Source organism: Somniosus microcephalus, chromosome 27 (genome assembly GCF_052327205.1).
Source record: "Somniosus microcephalus isolate GS21.2 chromosome 27, FLI_Smic_1.0, whole genome shotgun sequence".
Lineage (NCBI taxonomy): Eukaryota > Metazoa > Chordata > Chondrichthyes > Squaliformes > Somniosidae > Somniosus > Somniosus microcephalus.
Window position 1 is genome coordinate 2,897,918 of NC_141013.1, and position 20,864 is coordinate 2,918,781.

At 45.1% G+C, this 20,864-nt stretch overlaps 1 protein-coding gene across 1 annotated transcript in view; it reads right to left on the reverse strand.

Moving 5' to 3' along the window:
- megf11 (multiple EGF-like-domains 11) overlaps positions 1–20,864 on the reverse strand; it is a 469,877-nt gene that overhangs the window by 417,786 nt on the left and 31,227 nt on the right. The window lies entirely within an intron of this gene.

Sequence of the window (20,864 nt, forward strand, 5' to 3'; positions counted from 1 at the left end):
ATTTCTAGACACAAAAGCCATCAAGGGGTATGGGAGAGAGCGGGAATATGGTATTGAGATAGAGGATCAGCCATAATCATATTGAATGGCGGAGCAGGCTCGCAGGGCCGAATGGCCTACTCCTGTTCCTATTTTTCTATGTTTTTATGTTTCTAACTCCAATGCAAACAGTCTAGACTATGATTTCTGATAACAGGTGGTTGTGAAGTGGCTCTTAGGCTGATCTGAAGTCACGACCCCCCGCCCCACCAACTGTGCTGTTTGCACTGGGGCTACTTTGTGACACTCTATAATTTGCACTACTAGAGCAGCCTAGCAAGGAAAGAGACTCTTCATGCTAGCAATAAAATTGACTATATATTCTTATATAAAAAGTGAGAGTACTTTGAACCAACAGTACTCCCCCTAGACGTTCCATCCCCCTTAAGGCTGCAGACCAAATAATAAGAACAGTAACTGATGGTTACACATCCCAGAGGAAAAAGGAAAATTCAAGAAGCTGATTTTCTGGAAAAGTGTAGTAGAACAGTACATTAAAGTTACAACATGCTGTGCCAGAGAGTGGTAGAACTTGGGTTTGCACTTGTGAATTCCCAATCAGTAAGCTCCTGACTTCAGTCGTAATATCATAGGGATGCAATCAGTAGGGTAGGAAGAATGAATAAACAGTCATTCCAGTCTGCTCCCATGCATAAAATAGCAAACATCTAAAGGGCTGTTCTTATACCTCCACCAGTGCCGGACAGTAACTCATCTTCTTGGTGAGGAGAGTATTTGAGTGGTATGCTCCAACGAGGGTAAGGAGAAAAGGAAAATAACTTCCACTGTTTTCTCAAATCATTGGTCTTCCAACATAATAAACAATAGTAAAATAAAAAGCATTTGATGGAATGCAAATCCTTGCTGGCTCTGAGACTTGAGATTATTTCCCAAATGGACCATTCCCAGTTACATTAATGTCAGAGGATGGAACTGGATGCACAGTGGCATCAGGAGATTTGAGACCCTCCTCCCATACTATTCAAGAGAACCCCACACTTGCACACAATCCTCGAGGAAGTCGAGACTCCTTCTTCCACCATTAATATATAAAGAAATACAATTTATGTACTAGATAGTCCAAATTACTGGAGTTTTCTGTAGTAAACTAATTAAAATCCTACAATTTATTACATTCACTGCAAACACCCCAAAACATAAGAAAAATTCAATTTGGTTAAAATATATATACGATGGATACAGCTTAAAATAATACAATTAATTTTCAACAAACACATGAATTGGTCCTATCATAAATATTAATATATAGGAAATCTTAAATTGGATCCACAGCCAATTCCACTCATGGACAAACCATAGTAAACATTCCCTGATTGTGGCTCCGGTAAAGTTTAATTAAAAATGTATTTGTTCACACAGGTTCTATTTTACAATGTCTTACTGTGTAGAAGGGCACCTATTATTCTGTCATATCAAATTACATACAGAAAATGGTCTTATATTTACAGAAGTACTATAACACAGTAACTGCATTATCTTTCAGTAAAAGCATTTTCTTCCCATCACTGAGACCACCATAAATTCCACCCACCAATAAATCATTTTGGGGTGAAATTCAACCTGTTGACAATTTTACCAAGAAGGTCGGTATGAGCACAAAATGCAAAACTACATTTTGCACTCAGGGCAACTTTTTCAGTAAATTTATCTGCTCTTGTTTTATGTAATAATCTTATGAAACATCCACTCTTGTTGTAATTATGAGGTACCTTCATGACAAACTTGATGTTCAAAATGGAAGTGGGTAATAGCATGAGGAAAAGTTTGTCAGTAATGGAAGATATGAATCAAATAGCAGAACTTAATCATGGAAGCTGAGAATAGAAGGAAAGACTGAAGACTGTATAGTTGGAAAACAGCTTCACAGTGAATTAGCAGTAGTTCTTTCACCTGGAGGACCTGGTATCAAATTACAGCCCAGACTGATACAATAAAAGTCTCTATTGTCTACTGGCTGTAAGGGTCTTGTGAAATGAGCTTGGACATATCATGGTGGTTAGAATAAGTAGATTTAATATAGGCCAGAGCTCTCGTTTGTTTGGGCTATAAAGTAATAGGGGTAAAAACTTGTATATTATGTCAAGATGGCGGCCGTGACAGTCCGGTGCTGAGAGCGCTCTCCCTGCTTTGGGCGGCCAGCTCTAGCCGCTCGCTCCCGCAACCAGAGCAAGGTGCTCGGCGAGTCGGGCAGAGGCAGCGCAGCGCGGTGAGCAGCAGCAGCAGCCACGTCGACCCGCTGGAGCACGTCGGCCGGCAGCTCCTCAGCGGGAAGGAATTCCGACTGGGAGGAGGGGAGTCAAGCATGGCGGCCAGAGGCCAAACCGTGAGAGGGAGAAGCAGGCCCCGGGCCGTGGAGCCGGCGACGGTGAGGAGGAGGCCGCGGCGATTGGAGCATTCACATCCCGACGATGTGTTCGGCGAGTCGGGCGGAGGCAGCGCAGCGCAACGAGCAGCAGCAGCAGCCACGACAACACGCTGCAGCACATCGGCCGGCAGCTCCATGGTGGGTAACTCGCAGTCCGACTGGGAGGAGGGGAGCCAGGCATGGTGGCCAGAGCGGGAGAAGCAGGCCACCACACGTGGAGCCGGCAACAGTGAGGAGGAGGCCGCGGTGAAGAGGAGGACGGAGCGGCTGAGGGACATCGTGCTCCCACTGCCACGGGAAGCCATTGTATTGACTCTGAACGCGGCGCTGTATGTATAGCTGACACGCCCCTACGGGGAATAAGCATTCCATTGTACTTGTACTGGTTACATATGGCAAATAAAACTGGACTGAACTGAATTGAACTAACACTACCTGATCTGCATTTTGGGAAGATTAAAGGACCGATTTTAACACAGAGTGGGAATCGGGAGTGCGGAGACCAAAGCGGGCGGTTAACTGTTCGGCCCTCCCCGGAGAGTGAGGCTGGGAAATTTTAACCCCTGGGCCTCATTTACATGCCCCAACACTGACTCCCACCCGAAGTCGGCAGGAATGACACCTGCCGGCTGACGGGCGGAAGTTAAAATAGGTGGGTGTGATGTATTATCACATGGTTTGTCATATGGTTTGGTATGAGCATACTCAGTTCGCTCTGGCCTAATAAAGCAAGCACATGGACTAGTAACTCATTGTGTCTCTGTCCTTCATTTGTTCTACCCACATACATTACATTTTGGCGACGAAGATGGGATTCCAAAGCCATTTTTTAGGGATCTGGGGGCTTGTGCCAAAATTGGGAGAGCTGTCCCACAGACTAGTCAAGCAACAGCCTGACATAGTCATAATTACCGAATCATACCTAACAACCAATGTCCCAGACACCACCATCACCATCCCTGGGTATGTCCTGTCCCACCGGCAGGACAGACCCACCAGTGGTGGTGGCACCGTGGTATACAGTCGGGAGGGAGTAGCCCTGGGAGTCCTCAACATTGACTCAGGACCCCATGAGGTCTCATGGCATCAAGTCAAACATGGGCAAGGAAACCTCCTGCTAATTACCACCTACCGCCCTCCCTCAGCTGAACACCTTCATGTTGAACACCAATTGGAAGAAGCACTGAGAGTAGCAAGGGCACAAAATGTCCTCTGGGTGGGGGACTTCAATGTCCATCACCAAGAGTGGCTCGGTAGCACCACAACTGACCGAGCTGGCCGAGTCCTAAAGGACATAGCTGCCAGACTGGGTCTGCTACAGGTGGTGAGGGAACCAAGAGGGAAAAACCTACTTGATCTCGTCCTCACCAATCTACCTGTTGCAGATGCATCTGTCCATGACAGCATTGGTGGAAGTGACCACCGCGCAGTCCTTCTGGAGACAAAGTCCCGTCTTCATGTTGAGGATACCCTCCACCGTGTTGTGTGGCACTACCACCGTGCTAAATGGGACAGATTTCGAACAGATCTGGCAACTCAAAACTGGGCATCCATGAGGTGCTATGGGCCATCGGCAGCAGCAGAATTGTATTCAACCACAATCTGTAACCTCATGGCCCGGCATATCCCTCACTCTACCATTACCATCAAGCCGGGAGATCAACGCTAGTTTAACGAAGAATGCAGGAGAGCATGCCGGGAACAGCACCAGGCATACCGAAAAATGAGGTGTCAACCTGGTGAGGCTACAACACAGGACTACTTGCATGCCAAACAACGGAAGCAACATGCGATAGACAGAGCTAAGCAATCTCACAACCATCGGATCAAATCAAAGCTCTGCAGTCCTGCCACATCCAGTCGTGAGTGGTGGTGGACAATTAAACAGTTAACAGGAGGAGGAGGCTCCAAAAATAGCCCCATCCTCAATGATGGTGGAGCCCAGCACGTGAGTGCAAAAGACAAGGCTGAAGCATTTGCAACTATCTTCAGCCAGAAGTGCCGAGCGGATGATCCATCTCGGCCTCCTCCTGAGGTCCCCAGCATCACAGATGCCAGTCTTCAGCCCATTCAATTCACTCCACGGGATGTCAAGAAACGGCTGAAGACACTGGATACTGCAAAGGCTATGGGCCCTGACAACATTCCGGCAATAGTACTGAAGACTTGTGCTCCAGAACTAGCTGCGCCCCTAGCCAAGCTGTTCCAGTACAGCTACAACACTGGCATCTACCCGGCAATGTGGAAAATTGCCCAAGTATGTCCTGTCTACAAAAAGCAGGACAAATCCGACCCGGCCAATTACCGACCCATCAGTCTACTCTCAATCATCAGCAAAGTGATGGAAGGTGTCGTCGACAGTGCTATCAAGCGGCACTTACTCAGCAATAACCTGCTAACTGACGCCCAGTTTGGGTTCCGCCAGGGCCACTCAGCTCCTGACCTCATTACAGCCTTGGTCCAAACATGGACAAAAGAGCTGAATTCCAGAGGTGAGGTGAGAGTGACTGCCCTTGACATCAAGGCAGCATTTGATCGAGTGTGGCATCAAGGAGCCCTAGCAAAACTGAAATCAATGGGAATCAAGGGGAAAACTCTCCATTGGTTGGAATCATACCTAGCACAAAGGAAGGTGGTTGTTGGAGGTCATTCATCTCAATCACATGACATCACTGCAGGAGTTCCTCAGGGCAGTGTCCTAGGCCCAACCATCTTCAGCTGTTTCATCAATGACCTTCCCTCCATCATAAGGTCAGAAGTGGGGAAACTCAATGGGTGCGAAGACATACGGGCTATTGAAGCATCTTCTATCACCAGCTAAACCGGCGGATCAGGCTTTCGCTAATATTGTTGCTGTCCTGAGAAATCATTTGAACCCCACACCGCTGATGTTAGCGGAACGATTTAAATTTTATGCGAGAACGCAACTGAAAGAGGAAAGCAACGCGGAGTATTTAATTGAACTGCGTAAGCTAGCGAAATACTGTCAGTTTGGGGAAAGACTGACAGAGGCACTGAGAGACAAATTCGTGTGTGGATTGTCGAAAGAAAGAACACAAAAGCGGCTGCTTGAAGAGAATGATCTTACACTTGATAAGGCTGTCACTATTGCAGCATCGCACGAAGCCGCAGCGAGAGGCACTGCGGAAATGCAGCTGAAGGCAGCGGTACTCAGCGTAGATCAAATGGCTTTGGGTACAGCGAAATGTTATCGTTGTGGAAAGACAACACACGATCAGAACCAATGCTGGTTTAAAAATCAGGAATGTAGAAAATGTGGCAAGCTTGGTCACATAGCTAAAGTACGCCGGTCAGGAAAGAAGACCAGCAACAAAAAGTCACCGCAGGAAAAGTGCAGAAAGGTACATAAGGTGGCTGAGAAGAGTTCGGATGAACAGAATTCGGATTCAGACTCCAACAGCAAGGAACTGGGTAGTCTGAGAATTCACAATGTGAGTAAGGAAGCTGACCTACAAACTATCTGGGTCACACTTCAGATAGCAGGAGTCCAAGTGAAGATGGAAATGGACACCGGATCGGCGTTGACGGTCATGAATAAGCAAGATTACAAAAGGTTATTCACACATATTCCCCTACGGGATACGGAGATAGTATTGCAGACATACACGGGGCAAAGAGTATACCCCATCGGAAAGATAAAAGTCAAGGTGGTACACAAGGGCAAAGAACACCAAGGAATGGACTTATATGTACTACCTGAGGGAGGTCCACCACTTCTGGGACGGGAGTGGATCAGGAAAATAAATATGGACTGGCACTCCCTAAAAGCAGTAACGGTAGATTCCGGAAAAAAAAAGATGTCAAACCTGAACGATTGTCCAGAATATTGGATGAGGCTAAAGAGGTGTTCCAACAGGGACTGGGAACACTGAGAGGAATTACGGCAAAAATCAAGATTGCAGAACATGCAAACCCCAAATTTTTCAAAGCCAGTCGGTACCTTATGCGATACGACCTGCTGTGGAAGCTGAGCTGGAAGGGCTAGAACGTTCAGGAGTACTGTCTAAGGTGGACTGGAGTGAGTGGGCCACGCCCATTGTTCCCGTCATGAAGCGTTCGAGTAACAAGCCAGGGGAACCGGGGAAGGTCTGCATCTGTGGAGACTTCAAGATCACGGTTAATCCGGTGCTTCACACGGTGCAATATCCGCTTCCGCGGATTGAGGATATCTTTGCTTCATTGTCTGGCGGGAAACACTTCACCAAGATAGACCTGGCGCAAGCGTACTTACAGATGGAAGTTGAGGAAGAGTCGCGCCAGTATCTCACAATCAACACGCACAGAGGCTTGTATCGATATAATAGACTGGTTTTTGGAGTGGCTTCGGCTCCAGCAATTTGGCAGAGGGCCATGGAGCAGGTATTACAGGGAATTCCAAGCACGCAATGTTACTTGGACGATATCCTGATTACAGGAGATGACATAAGAACATAAGAACATAAGAACATAAGAAATAGGAGCAGGAGTAGGCCAATTGGCCCCTCGAGCCTGCTCCGCCATTCAATAAGATCATGGCTGATCTGATCCTAACCGCCAATCCACTATGACAGGACTATCTCCTGAATCTAACAGCATTAGACACACGAAAACAGGAGCAGGATCAGGCTACACGGCCCCTGGGCCCGCTCCGCTACCCACAGGGCCATGACCTATCCGAACCTAGACTCATGTCCAAATTCCTGCCCGCTCCCCGTAACCCTTAATTCCCTTTTCTTCTAGGAAACTGTCTATTTCTGTTTTAAATTTATGTAATGATGTAGCTTCGACAGCTTTTTGGGGCAGCATATTCCATGGACCTACCACCCTCTGAGTGAAGTAGTTCCTCCTCATCTCAGTTTTGAAAGAGCAGCCCCTTATTCTAAGACTATGCCCCCTAGTTCTAGTTTCACCCATCATCTGGAACATCCTCCCTGCATCCACCCGATCCAACCCCTTCATAATCTTATATGTTTCAATAAGATCGCCTCTCATTCTTCTGAACTCCAATGAGTAGAGTCCCAATCTACTCAACCTCTCCTCATATGTCCATCCCCTCATCCCCGGGATTAATCGAGTGAACCTTCTTTGTACTGACTCGAGAGCAAGTATGTCCTTTCTTAAGTATGGACACCAAAACTGTATGCAGTATTCCAGGTGCGGTCTCACCAATACCTTGTACAACTGAAGCAATACCTCCCTATTTTTATATTCTATCCCCCTAGCAATGAAAGCCAACTTTGGCCTTCTTAATCACTTGCTGCACCTGCATACTAACCTTTTGAGTTTCGTGCACCAGGACCCCCAGATCCCTTTGTACTTCAGTACTTTCAAGTTTCTTGCCATTAAGATAATAACTTGCTCTACGATTTTTCCTGCCAAAGTGCATAACCTCACACTTTCCAGTATTGTATTCCATCTGCCAAATCTCTGCCCACTTACTTAGCCTGTCTATGTCCCCTTGCAGGTTTTTTATGTCCTCCTCACTCACTACTTTCCCTCCCATCTTAGTATCATCTGCAAATTTTGACGTGTTACACTCGGTCCCCTCCTCCAAATCGTTAATATAGATTGTAAAGAGTTGGGGACCCAGCACTGACCCCTGCGGAACACCACTGGTTACTGATTGCCAGTCTGAATATGAACCATTTATCCCAACTCTCTGCCTTCTGTTAGATAGCCAATCCTCTATCCATGCCAGAATATTACCCCCAATCCCGTGATTTTTTATCTTAAGCAATAATCTTTTGTGTGGCACCTTGTCAAATGCCTTTTGGAAGTCTAAATACACTACGTCCACTGGTTCACCTTTATCCACCCTATATGTTACTTCCTCAAAGAACTCCAGCAAATTTGTCAAACATGACTTCCCCTTCATAAAACCATGCTGACTTTGTCTTATTAAATTATGATTATCCAAATGTCCTGTTACTGTCTCCTTAATAATGGACTCCAAAATTTTACCTACCACAGATGTTAGGCTAACCGGTCTATAGTTTCCAGCCTTCTGTCTACTGCCCTTTTTAAATAAGGGTGTTACATTAGCAGTTTTCCAGTCTGCCGGGACCTTTGCTGAGTCCAGGGAGTTTTGGAAGATTATTACCAATGCATCCACAATCCCTACCGCCACTTCCCTCAAAACCCTGGGATGTAAGCCATCAGGTCCAGGTGATTTATCCGCCTTGAGTCCCATTATTTTACCAAGTACTACTTCCTTAGTGATTTTAATCGTATTTAGCTCCTCCCCCCCCTATAGCCCCCTGCTTGTCAAGTGTTGGGATATTCTTGGTGTCCTCTACTGTAAAGACTGATGTAAAATATTCATTCAGTGTTTTTGCCATCTCCATATTTCCCACCATTAATTTCCCGGTCTCATCCTCTAAGGGACCAACATTTACTTTAGCCACCCTTTTTCTTTTTATAGAACTATAAAAACTCTTACTATCTGTCTTTATATTTTTTGCTAATTTACTTTCATAATGTATCTTCCCTTTCTTAATCAATCTTTTTGTTATTTTTTGCTGTCTTTTAAAGTTTTCCCAATCCTCTATCCTCCCACTAGATTTGGCTACCTTATATGCCCTTGTTTTTAGTCGAATACTATCCTTAATTTCTTTACTTAGCCACGGATGGCTGTCTTTTCTTTTACACCCTTTTTTTCTCAGTGGAATATACTTTTTTTGGAATTTGTAAAATAACTCCTTAAATGTACACCACTGATCATGTATCGTCTTATCCTTTAACCTATTTTCCCAATCCACTTTACTCAATTCCGCTCTCATACCTTCATAGTCTCCTTTATTCAAGCTTAGCACGCTTGTTTGAGATACAGCCTCCTCACCCTCTAACTGAATATGGAATTCAACCATGTTATGGTCACTCATTCCAAGGGGATCCTTTACTAGGACATTTTTAATTAATCCTGTCTCGTTACACAGGACCAGATCTAAGGTTGCTTGCCCCCTGGTTGGTTCAGTTACATACTGCTCAAGAAACCCATCCCTAATACACTCAATGAACTCATCCTCAAGGCAGCCCTGCCCAATTTGATTTGTCCAATTAATATGATAGTTAAAATCCCCCATAATTATAGATGTTCCCTTATTACAAGCCTCAACTATTTCCTGATTGATACTCCGTCCAACCGAGTTGCGACTGTTCGGAGGCCTATATACTACACCCACTAGTGTTTTTTTCCCCTTATTATTCCTTATCTCCACCCAAACTGTTTCATTATCCTGATCCTTTGACCCAATATCATTTCTCTGTATTACAGTGATTCCTTCCTTTATTAACATAGCCACCCCACCTCCCCTTCCTTCCTGCCTGTCCTTCCTGATTGTTAAATAACCTGGTATGTTTAATTCCCAGGCATTGTCACCCTGCAGCCATGTTTCTGTAATGGCCACAAGATCATACCCATATGTAGCTATTTGTGCCTTTAACTCGTCTATTTTGTTACGAATGCTACGTGCATTCAGATAGAGAACTTTCAAATATGTTTTGTGACACTTAGTTCCTGCTATTGCCCTTTTTATTACTTTACCTTTTACTCCACACCTTCTACCCCTTCCTGACACGCTCTGGTTTTTAATTTCCCCACTGCTACCTAAGTCTATGACCTTCTCTGTTGTCATTTGTATTATTTGCTCTCTGGGAACCTCCCCCCCACTAGTTAGTTTAAAGCCCTCTCTACAGCCCTAGTTATATGATCCGCCAGGACTCTAGTCCCAGCACTGGCCAAGTGAAGCCCGTCCCAACGGAACAGCTCCCTCCTGTCCCAGTACTGGTGCCAGTGTCCCAGGAAGCAAAACCCATTTCTCCCACACCAGTCTTTGAGCCACGCATTTAACTCTCTGATTTTATTTGTCCTAGCCAAATTCGCTCGTGGCTCAGGTAATAATCCAGAGATTATTACCCTTGTGGTTCTGCTTTTTAATTTGGCCCCTAGCTGCTCAAACTCCCTCAGCAGAACCTCCTTCCTTGTCCTATCTATGTCGTTGGTACCAACATGGACCACGACAACTGGACCCTCCCCCTCCCACTCCAAGTTTCTGTCCAGCCCAGAGGAGATGTCCTTAACCCTGGCACCGGGTAGGCAACACAGCCTACAGGACTCTCGCTCTTGGCTGCAGAGAACTCTATCTATCCCCCTAATAATACTATCCCCTACCACTACAACATTTCTATTTACTCCCCCCTCTTGAATGTCCCCCCTCTCCACGGGGGACGATGAGGAACACCTTGCAAATTTGAAACTGGTGCTCACCAGATTGAAGGAATATGGACTTCGAGTTAATCGCCAGAAATGTGAGTTCTTTCAGAACTTTCTTTCAGTTCTTTCAGAAATGGATCTCGTACTGTGGTCATGTCATTGACCAGGAGGGGCTGCACAAGTCACCTGACAAGATCGAAGCTGTTGTGAAGGCTCCCGCTCCGGAAAATGTATCCCAGTTGAGGTCGTTCCTAGGGTTGATTAACTATTACCATAATTTTCTGCCAAATCTATCCACGGTGCTGCACCCGCTGAACGCTCTTTTGCAGAAAGAAGTACCATGGAAGTGGAGCGAGGACTGTAAGAAGGCCTTTCGCAAAAGCAAGGCATTGATCACCTCAGAGGAAGTGTTGGCTCACTTCAACCCAACGCTACCTATTCGTTTAGCTTGTGATGCTTCTCCTTATGGTATTGGAGCAGTACTCTCACACAAGTTGCCAAATGGCTTGGAAAGGCCGGTCGCATTTGCATCCAGATCATTGACCTCCGCTGAGCGCAACTATGCTCAGATAGATAGGGAGGCTCTCAGCCTTGTGTGGGGAGTAAAGAAGTTTAATCATTACCTGCAGGGCCAGAAGTTTACACTGCTGACAGACCACCAGCCGTTGGTATCCATTTTTAACCCTAAGAAGGGTGTTTCGGTGATGACGGCACAGAGGCTCCAGAGATGGTCCCTTTTCCTAGGGGCACATCAATATCAGATAGAATTCAAAGGTACAAAGCAGCATAGTAATGCTGATGGGCTGTCGCGCCTGCCACTACCTACTGAGGAGGAGGCGCCGACGGTTGACCCGGTGGAGTTATTTCACTCGACCATCATCGAATGTTTACCTGTCACCAATGCAAATATTGAAAGGGAGACTAGGAATGACCCGACACTGTCCCGGGTCTACAAATTGACAGTAAAGGGATGGCCAGCCCATGGTGATCCACTGTTACCGGCATTCTCAGCAAGACGAGAACAGCTGTCCATCTGTCAGGGAACATTGATGTATGGAACAAGGGTGATTATCCCTCCTAAGTTAAGAGAGAGAGTTCTAAAAGAACTACATGAAGGTCATCTGGGGGGAGTCAAGATGAAAAGCCTTGCTAGGGCTTATGTGTGGTGGCCGGGTATCGACCAACAGATAGAGGATCTGACGAAAAGCTGCTCAGGGTGCCAAAAAGTCCAAAATGCACCTCCAATTGCACCGCTGCATCCATGGGAATGGCCTTCAACCCCATGGCAACGTGTACATATTGACTTTGCTGGTCCATTCATGGACTCCATGTTTTTAATTGCGGTGGACGCACATTCTAAATGGCCAGAAGTGATTAAAATGACTACCACTATCTCGGAGAAGACGATCGCGGTGCTAAGAACGATATTTGCAAGAAATGGATTGCCAGAGCAAATATGTTCAGACAACGGACCACAGTTCGTGTCAGAGGAATTCCAGAAATTCCTGAAGAAGAATGGGGTGAAACATTATACCTCTGCCCCATATCATCCAGCTACGAATGGGCTGGCCGAGAGGTTTGTACAGACGTTCAAAAAGGCAATAAAGGCCATGAGCGAAGATCAGATTCCACTGCAACACAAGGTGGACAATTTCCTACTGGCATATCGAAACGCCACCCATGCAACAACAAACCAAAGTCCTGCCATGATGTTCTATAACAGGAGGTTGCGGTCCAGGTTGGACTTGTTAAAACCAAATGTGCAGAGGGAAGTCGAAAACAAACAGTTCCAGCATATCAATAACAAGCCCACTCGGAGTTTTGAAATAGGACAACCGGTGTTAGCCAGGGACTATAAAAACGAGAAATGGCAATCTGGAACAATTCGGGCCAGACAAGGACCCCTGATGTACACGGTAGATGTTGGTGAAAACGTAATGCGACGTCATGCTGACCAACTGGTGGGATCGAGAACAAGGGTCGAGCCCATGGTTACGACAGAGACAACTGTGGAGGAAGTTAGTGAACCTGAAGCATCTACCTCAGAAGTGAATATACCTGATGATGATGTCCTATCCATAGGGGATCAACTAGATGAGTCACCCCAGCAACGAGAACCAGAGACCCCCGAAAGGCGTTATCCATCTCGGATCAGGAGGCCTCCTCAGAGACTGAATCTGTGAACTGTTTTTACATGAAGTTGTGTATATATGTTATTATGTTATGTTAAATGGGGAATATATACTGTTAAGCTAAAAAGGGAGGATTGTGGTGTGTGTAACCGTTCCACCTTTAAGAGAACTATTTTAAGAGATGCACTACTTTATCTTGGCTGCTGTATACTGTAATACCGGTGGTGACCACACCGGTATATAAGTGCTGTGTAATGATTTATTGGGCAGTTCAGCCTGACCTTCGACTAGTAAAGACCTGTTGAATTTATTCTTGTGGTCTGTGTGCAGTGATTCTTATTAACAATAACTAGAACACACAGACTTAACAACCACCATTCGAGACTCGTCAGATACTGACGCAGTCCGTGTCCATATGCAGCAAGACCTGGACAACATTCAGACTTGAGCTGACAAGTGGCAAGTAACATTCGCACCACACAAGTGCCAGGCAATGACCATCTCCAACAAGCGATACTCTAACCATCTCCCCTTGACATTCAATGGCATTACCATCGCTGAATCCCCCACTATCAACATCCTGGGGGTTACCATTGATCAGAAACTGAACTGGACCAGTCATATAAATACTGTGGCTACAAGAGCAGGCCAGAGGCTAGGAATTCTGCGGCGAGTGTCTCACCTCCTGACCCCCCAAAGCCTTTCCACCATCTACAAGGCACAAGTCAGGAGTGTGATGGAATACTCTCCACTTGCCTGGATGAGTGCAGCTCCAACAACACTCAAGAAGCTCGACACCATTCAGGATAAAGCAGCCCGCTTGATTGGCACTCCATCCACCACCTTCAACATTTACTCCCTCCACCACCGGCGCACTGTGGCTGCAGTGTGTACCATCTACAAGATGCACTGCAGCAACTCGCCAAAGCTCCTTGAACAGCACCTTCCAAACCCGCAACCTCTACCACTTAGAAGAACAAGGGCAGCAGACGCATGGGAACATCACCACCTACAAGTTCCCCTCCAAGCCACACACCATCCTGACTTGGACCTGTATCGCCGTTCCTTCACTGTCGCTGGGCCAAAATCCTGGAACTCCCTTCCTAACAGCATTGTGGGTGTACCTACACCATATGGACTGCAGCGGTTCAAGAAGGCGGCTCACCACCATCTTCTCAAGGGCAATTAGGGATGGGCACTAAATGCAGGCCTAGCCAGCGACGCCCACATCCCATCAATGAATAAAAAAAGTGTTCAACTTTCAAGTGGACAAGTTTAACGTGAATTTGTGACACCTGAACTGAATTTTTGCGATGTTTTACTGTTAATGCTCATGCAGAATCGTCTGTGCTTCGCCTTCACATACACAGCAACAGCGGCATTGATTCTCACAGGTACACAGGTAGTGTGCTGAGTCACTGTTCGAAGGGATCGGGACAATCATGGCCACGCCTATGGGATTCATCGGAAGCCTCGGCATGTATGACCGAGCTCGCGAACCATTCAGTTCTTACATTGAGTGGATGGAGATGTTTTTTAGGGCCAATAACATTATTGAGACCGAAGGTGCAGATGAGAATGTTCAAGCTCAAAATAAAGTAATTTGTGAACCGAAGAAAGCAATTTTTCTAACGGAGATCGTGCCAGATGTCTACAGAACGTTGACAAACCTACTCATGCCAGGGAAAGCGAAGGGTGCATCGTTTAGAAACATAGAAGATAGGAGCAGGAGTAGGCCATTCGGCCCCTTGAGCCTGCTCCGCCATTCAATGCGATCATGGCTGATCATCCAAATTCAGTACCCGGTCCCTGCTTTCTCCCCATACCCCTTGATCCCTTTAGCCTTAAGAAATATATCCAACTCCTTCTTGAATATATTTAATGAATTGACCTCCACTGCCTTCCGTGGTAGAGAATTCCACAGGTTCACCACTCTCTGGGTGAAGAAATTCCTCCTCATCTCAGTCCTAAATGGCTTACCCCTTATCCTTAGACTGTGACCCCTGGTTCTGGACTCCCCCGCCATCGGGAACATCCTTCCTGCATCTAGTCCTGTCAGAATTTTATAAGTTTCAATGAGATCCCTCTCGTTCTTCTAAACTCTAGTGAGTATAAGCCCAATCGACCCAATCTCTCTTCATACGTCATTCCTGCCATCCCAAGTATCAGTCTGGTGAATCTTCGCTGCACTCCCTCCATGGCAAGAACATCCTTCCTCAGATAAGGCGACCAAAACTGCACACAATACTCAAGGTGTGGTCTCACCAAGGCCCTGTACAACTGCAGCAAGACATCCTTGCTCCTGTACCATTTGCCTTCTTAACCGCCTGCTGCACCTGCATGCTTACCTTCAGCGACTGGTGCACAAGGACACCCAGGTCTCGTTGCACTTCCCCTCCTCCCAATCTATTGCCGTTCAGGTAATAATCTGCCTTCCTGTTTTTGCCACCAAAGTGGATAACCTCGCATTGATCCACATTATACTGCATCTGCCATGCATCTGCCCAATCACCCAACCTGTCCAAATTGTACTGGAGTTTCTCTGCATCCTCCTCACAGTACACATGCCCACCCAGCTTTGTGTTGTCTGTAAACTTGGAGATATTACATCTAGTTCCCTCGTCTAGATCATTAATATATATTGTGAATAACTGGGGTTTGAAGACATTGTCGAGAAACTCGAGGACCATTTTGACCCAAAACCGTTAGAAATAGCAGAGAGCTATAAGTTTGGTACCAGAAACCAAAAACAAAGTGAAACCATCAGTGAGTACATTGTAGCTCTTAAGAACCTGTCTTTGCATTGTAACTTCGGCACATTTTTGGATCATACGTCGCGAGATAAGTTTGTGTGTGGACTGGTGGATGAGCACACACAGTCCAAGTTACTGAACACTCCGAACACGTTTGACATAGCATGCAAAATTGTCCTATCTATGGAGATGGCGTCTAAGAATGCTAGGGAGCTCCGTCCAACTCAAGTGACTAATGCAGCTGAGGTTTACAGTCACAAAGCCACCGCCAAACCTAAAGCTGTGAGACCGAGTCAAAAGCATGTCAGAGAGAGCAGTTCAGTGAATTGTTATCGCTGCAATGGAAATCACTCACCACAGTCCTGCCAATACAGAAATGCAAAGTGTTTTCACTGCCAGAAGGAAGGCCATATTTAAACAGCTTGCAGAGCTCGGTCTAAAGCAGAAAGTAAGGCCCATTCTTGTGGCAATGCAAAGCAGCGGCAACAAAAGGGAGTTTACAATATTGAAGTGAAACACATGGGTTCAAATACTACAACTGAACGTACCATAGATGAGTTGAGGTCTATTTTGCAGGTCATGGTTTACCTGAAGAGATTGTTTCTGAAAATGGCCCTCAGTTCCGTTATGTTCTATTCGAAGAATTCATGAAACAGAATGGTATCAAAAACACTCTCGTTCCAGCATATCATCCAGCTTCAAACGGAGCAGCTGAGAGGCCAGTCAGAATAGTAAAAGAAGCTCTCAAAAAGCAAGTGTTGCAGGGTTGTTCAGGATTCAACATGAAGCAACGTTTGGCAAATTTCTTGCTGAAGTACAGAACTACTCCGCACACTACAACTGGATATATCCCAGCAGAACTCTTGATGAAGAGGAGATTGAGAACACGATTGAGTCTTGTTCAACCAAATTTGGCCTCAAGAGTTGAACAGAAACAGTGGAGTCAGAAACGTTATGATGACAGCAATCAGAAAGAACACAGTTTCAAACAAAATGAGTGTGTTGGTGTTCTCAGTCCCCCTGGAAAGTTGAGTTCACACAAGTGAGATGTAGGAACCATAGTAGAGGTTGGTGGAACCAAGAGGTATTTGGTTGAAATTGGTGACAACATCCGAAGTGTTCATGTAGATCAAATGATCTCTGCTAGAGATGAACCAAGACGTGATCATGGACTCATACATGCGTTTGACTCAGTTCAGACTTCAGTAACTGAAGTACCAGGTTCAAACAAATCTGAGATAGAAACAGGATCATCTTTGAGTTCGGAACCAAAACAAAACAGCCTGAAAATTGGTTCAACCCCAAAGCCTTCTGTAAGGAGGAGATCAGAAAGGCTCCGCAAACCTGTTATTAAACTGGATTTGTGCAGGCCTTAGTCAAGGACACAACTGCCATTTAAATTAGCTCCCCACTCTGGGACAGGTGGCCTTCCTATGCCTGAATTCAGGCCAGTAAAAATGGTGGGGAAGGGGCGGGAGCATAGCCCAACAACCCCTCACTTGTTCTGTTCCTACCAGGCAGGCGGAGGAGGTTAATACAGACCCTTAAGATTCTGTCACTAGTCTGAACATTAAGGGAACCCTAAAAGGTGAACAAGACAGTCTTCTAATGCAGCCTCTTGACCCCTTACATCCAATGAAATGGATGAAATTAACTTCCAATTTATCTGGAAACTGTTCGATGTGATTCCCCCATTGGAATTTCTACTAGCATTAGAAAAGACAGTTATTGTAAGTCAGTGCAAAATACCAAGAAGGAAGCAGGGGTAGAAGAGGGTTTTTTTCTGACTCTTTTCTGTCCTTCTTACCTGAAGCTTAATTTTTTTTTTCCATTAACCTTTTAGATTATTTTTTGTAACTATGCACTAGCTTTTAGTGATTTGTAGTCAAAGCTTTGAAGAATAATTATAGGCAACCAAGACAGATGGATTCCTACATGTTGCAGTTGTCCACTATTCAATGCTGAGAGAAATTTGTAGGCATCATGAGGAGATGACCTCCAGCAGTGGTCTCCATAGACTGGCACACCAGCAGTCAGTTAATATTTGTATTAGTGGCAGTTCTGCGCCATCATATTCCCCTGCAAGTGACAATAAATGCTGACTCTGAAATAAATTAGCATACTGCATTTTCTGCAAAGAATGGCACTGATGCGGGTCTGTCAGGGTTTCTCACAGAATCTGATAGCAAGCCTTCTATGACTCCCGCACCCACCCACAAGTGCTACTTCTCCAGTAAGGGGAGCACTTAGTAGTAAGATACATCAACAACCAAAACAGAGAAGTTCACTGCATTAAGGATGCATGTCACAGCACCAAAAAACATAAAATTTATTAACTTTCAATATACAGTATCCCCTTTTTACTCAAAATTAGTAAAAAGAGGCAACTATTGCCCTTGGAAATTCTAGGCACAAAATTTACATTTTGATTTCTGCTACTTCAAAATAAACCTGTCACGATCATGGACTCATCACAACATTATATGGGTCGTCATTGTTGTTGCCACCACTAGTGTCACAGAATAAATTCAAAATTTGCTTTTTATTTTCTATATTACAAGGAATTGAGAACTGTCCATAATATGATGTATTTTGCATTGTATACATTGAGCAAGTTATTCAAAGCTGTGACAGACAGAGTGATACAGAAAGATTGGCAACTTGAGAGCGGGAGTTCTTAAATTCCCCCAAACCAAGTTCTTAATCTTTGTCATTAGGAAGAAGTTGCCTAACAAAGGAGGCCTGGCACTTCTCCACACGGAGTGGAGGAAGCATCTCTAGGGGTTTCCTCCTGAACCACTTGCTAAACAGTCTCCCTTTCAGAAGGGGAGGGGGGGTGAAATTATTGGACAAAGGTAACTGCCATAAGCCTTCCTCCAACCAGTAACTTTGGTGGAGCCCTCTTAGTCAGGATCAGTTTGTGGTTAGTGGCAGGGGTAAAATCATAAAATCAAAAGAAGAAAAATCTGTTTCTATTTTTCTGCAGGTGTTTTAATCTCCAATGCTAACACAGTTTGACAGATCAGTCCTTAATAATGAATACCTAGTCAAACTGTTTTACACCTGCAAGCATATTTTGAGGGCATGAAATATCCCTGCAGTAACAGCAATTTGTATTCCTCAAGTGATCACAATCTTGAGTTCTTTCCTTTTATGATTTTTTTCTCTTTGTAATGCAGCAAACCTCAGGGTCTCCAGAATGAAAAGCCCTCCATCAATTTAATTTAAACTCTATTCAGCTTTCAACATTAAAGGGCTTTACAGATCCAAGTCAACGCACCATTGCTGATTTCCAGTGCTTTTAAGAACCTTACTCCATTAAGATCAACTAAGAAAAGAATATCCAACTGATTTTCTTATGTTTATTTTCTTTACCTATATAAATCCAGAGTGCCTGTGGCTACCAACTAGATTTAACACTGCTGATTAAAGAGTCTGCAAATAAAGCCGGAGGCTTTCACATTTGAGTAGGAAAACTTATGACTGTACTTTGTTATCATGCCTTTCTCCTTTTCATAAAAGGAAGCTTTTAATGGTTCACCATCAATGGGGCTATATATTTTTCCCTTTAACAGGATCTACTAAAAGCACTCCCAATGCATTACACGTGTTGTTTAGTGCTGCAGAAGCTTCCTAGTAAGAGTTGCAGGTTGAACATAATTTTTCTTATTGTTAAACAATCCTCCCTCCCCAAATTAAAGACAGGGGGGCATATTAATTTAAATTGATGGAAAATCAGGCAGGCTCTGTTCAAAGCATCTGTTCCTACTTGTCCGATTTTCCTGAATTTGCAATTTTCAATAATCCCAGGTACAGGAACAAGAAGATGTTTCCCCAAATCTACCTGCCCACTAGCTTTTAGTGATTTGTGTGCATGGACAACCAAATCTCTTTGCTCTTCCACGGTTCCTAGTTTCTCACCATTTAGAAACTACTCTGAGTTGTCTTTCTTGGATCCAAAGTAGATGGCCTCACACTTTCCCACACTGAACTCTATTTGCCAGTTTTGTCCCTTCATAACTTCCTGCTCACATCTGCACTACACCCTGTGCCGTCCAACATAGTGTCATCTGCTCATCTGCAAACTTGGATGTACAACTTTCTATTCCTTCATCATGGATAAATATGGCAAAAAGCTGAGACCTCATTACAGATTCTTGGGGAACAACATTTCTCACATCCCACCAATCAGAGTATGTACCCTTTATCCCGACTCTCTAGCTCCTACCTCCCAAACAATTTCGAACCTATATCGTTAGGTTGTCTCCAAGTCCATGTGCTTTCATATTTGTTGATAATATTTTGTGCAGAACCTTAACGAATACCTTCTTGAAGTCCATATAAACAACAATGGACACTTCCTTATCCACCAAGTTAGTGACCTCCTCAAAAAATTCAACTACATTAGTTACACTTCACAAATTCGGGCTGCGATTTTGCCTACTGAGATGGGCTAAGTGCGGCCGAGGTAGGTGGCTCCCAGCTCCATCCTGCTGTGAGAGAAGAATTTTCCGTTGATTGGGCTAGTTAAGCCCCCCCTGCGAGGTTCCCGGCCAATTAAAAGGAAGAGGGTCCGATGACGCGCCATCAGCCGGTTTCCTTAAAGGGGCCATATCCACGTTCATTTTGACAGTTGAGCTGTCAGTGTTCTGCAGCACTGATGAGCACTGCACAAAGGTGCACAGCTGCACCCAGGCTCTCCCATCACTCCCTCCATATGCTTTTAGAGGGAGTCACAACACGCAGGGAGGTTCTCTTCCCTTCCAATGGGCAAAAGACACCTCCCCAGGAGTCCAACACAGCGTGATTGCACATTGCACAGGAGGGCACAAGGTGGGGTGTCGTCAGGAGGACCAGGCTGCAGTGGTGCAAACCTTTCAATGATCTCAGTAGATCACGAAACGTTACTACCAAGCCACACTCAACCTCATTCTGCTGTGCCACTCATCACATCCCCATCACGCTGCCTTGCCTTCCCTACCGTACTCCTGCACATTTTTACTCACACCAACTTACTTTGCACCTCCACCCATCCCTCTCTATCTACTTTATCACTTCCCCATCTCACTAGCCACCCCTCACACACACCCTCATCCTACTGCAAGCATACCAACTAATAACACATTGGTTTAGCCAATGTTCATGTGAAGTTTCTGGTAATGTACTGTCAAACACTGAAATCATTATTTTCAACACTTTGCATTCTTGGACAGATTTGTGAGCACCTTTCGAAGTGTCTAAGTGAGTTCTAGTGAATGTTGAGACATAACGTTCCCCACCCCCCAATGATGAGGAGTGTGAAAGGAATGGCTTGGCATTGTAGGGATGCTTTATGGTGCTGG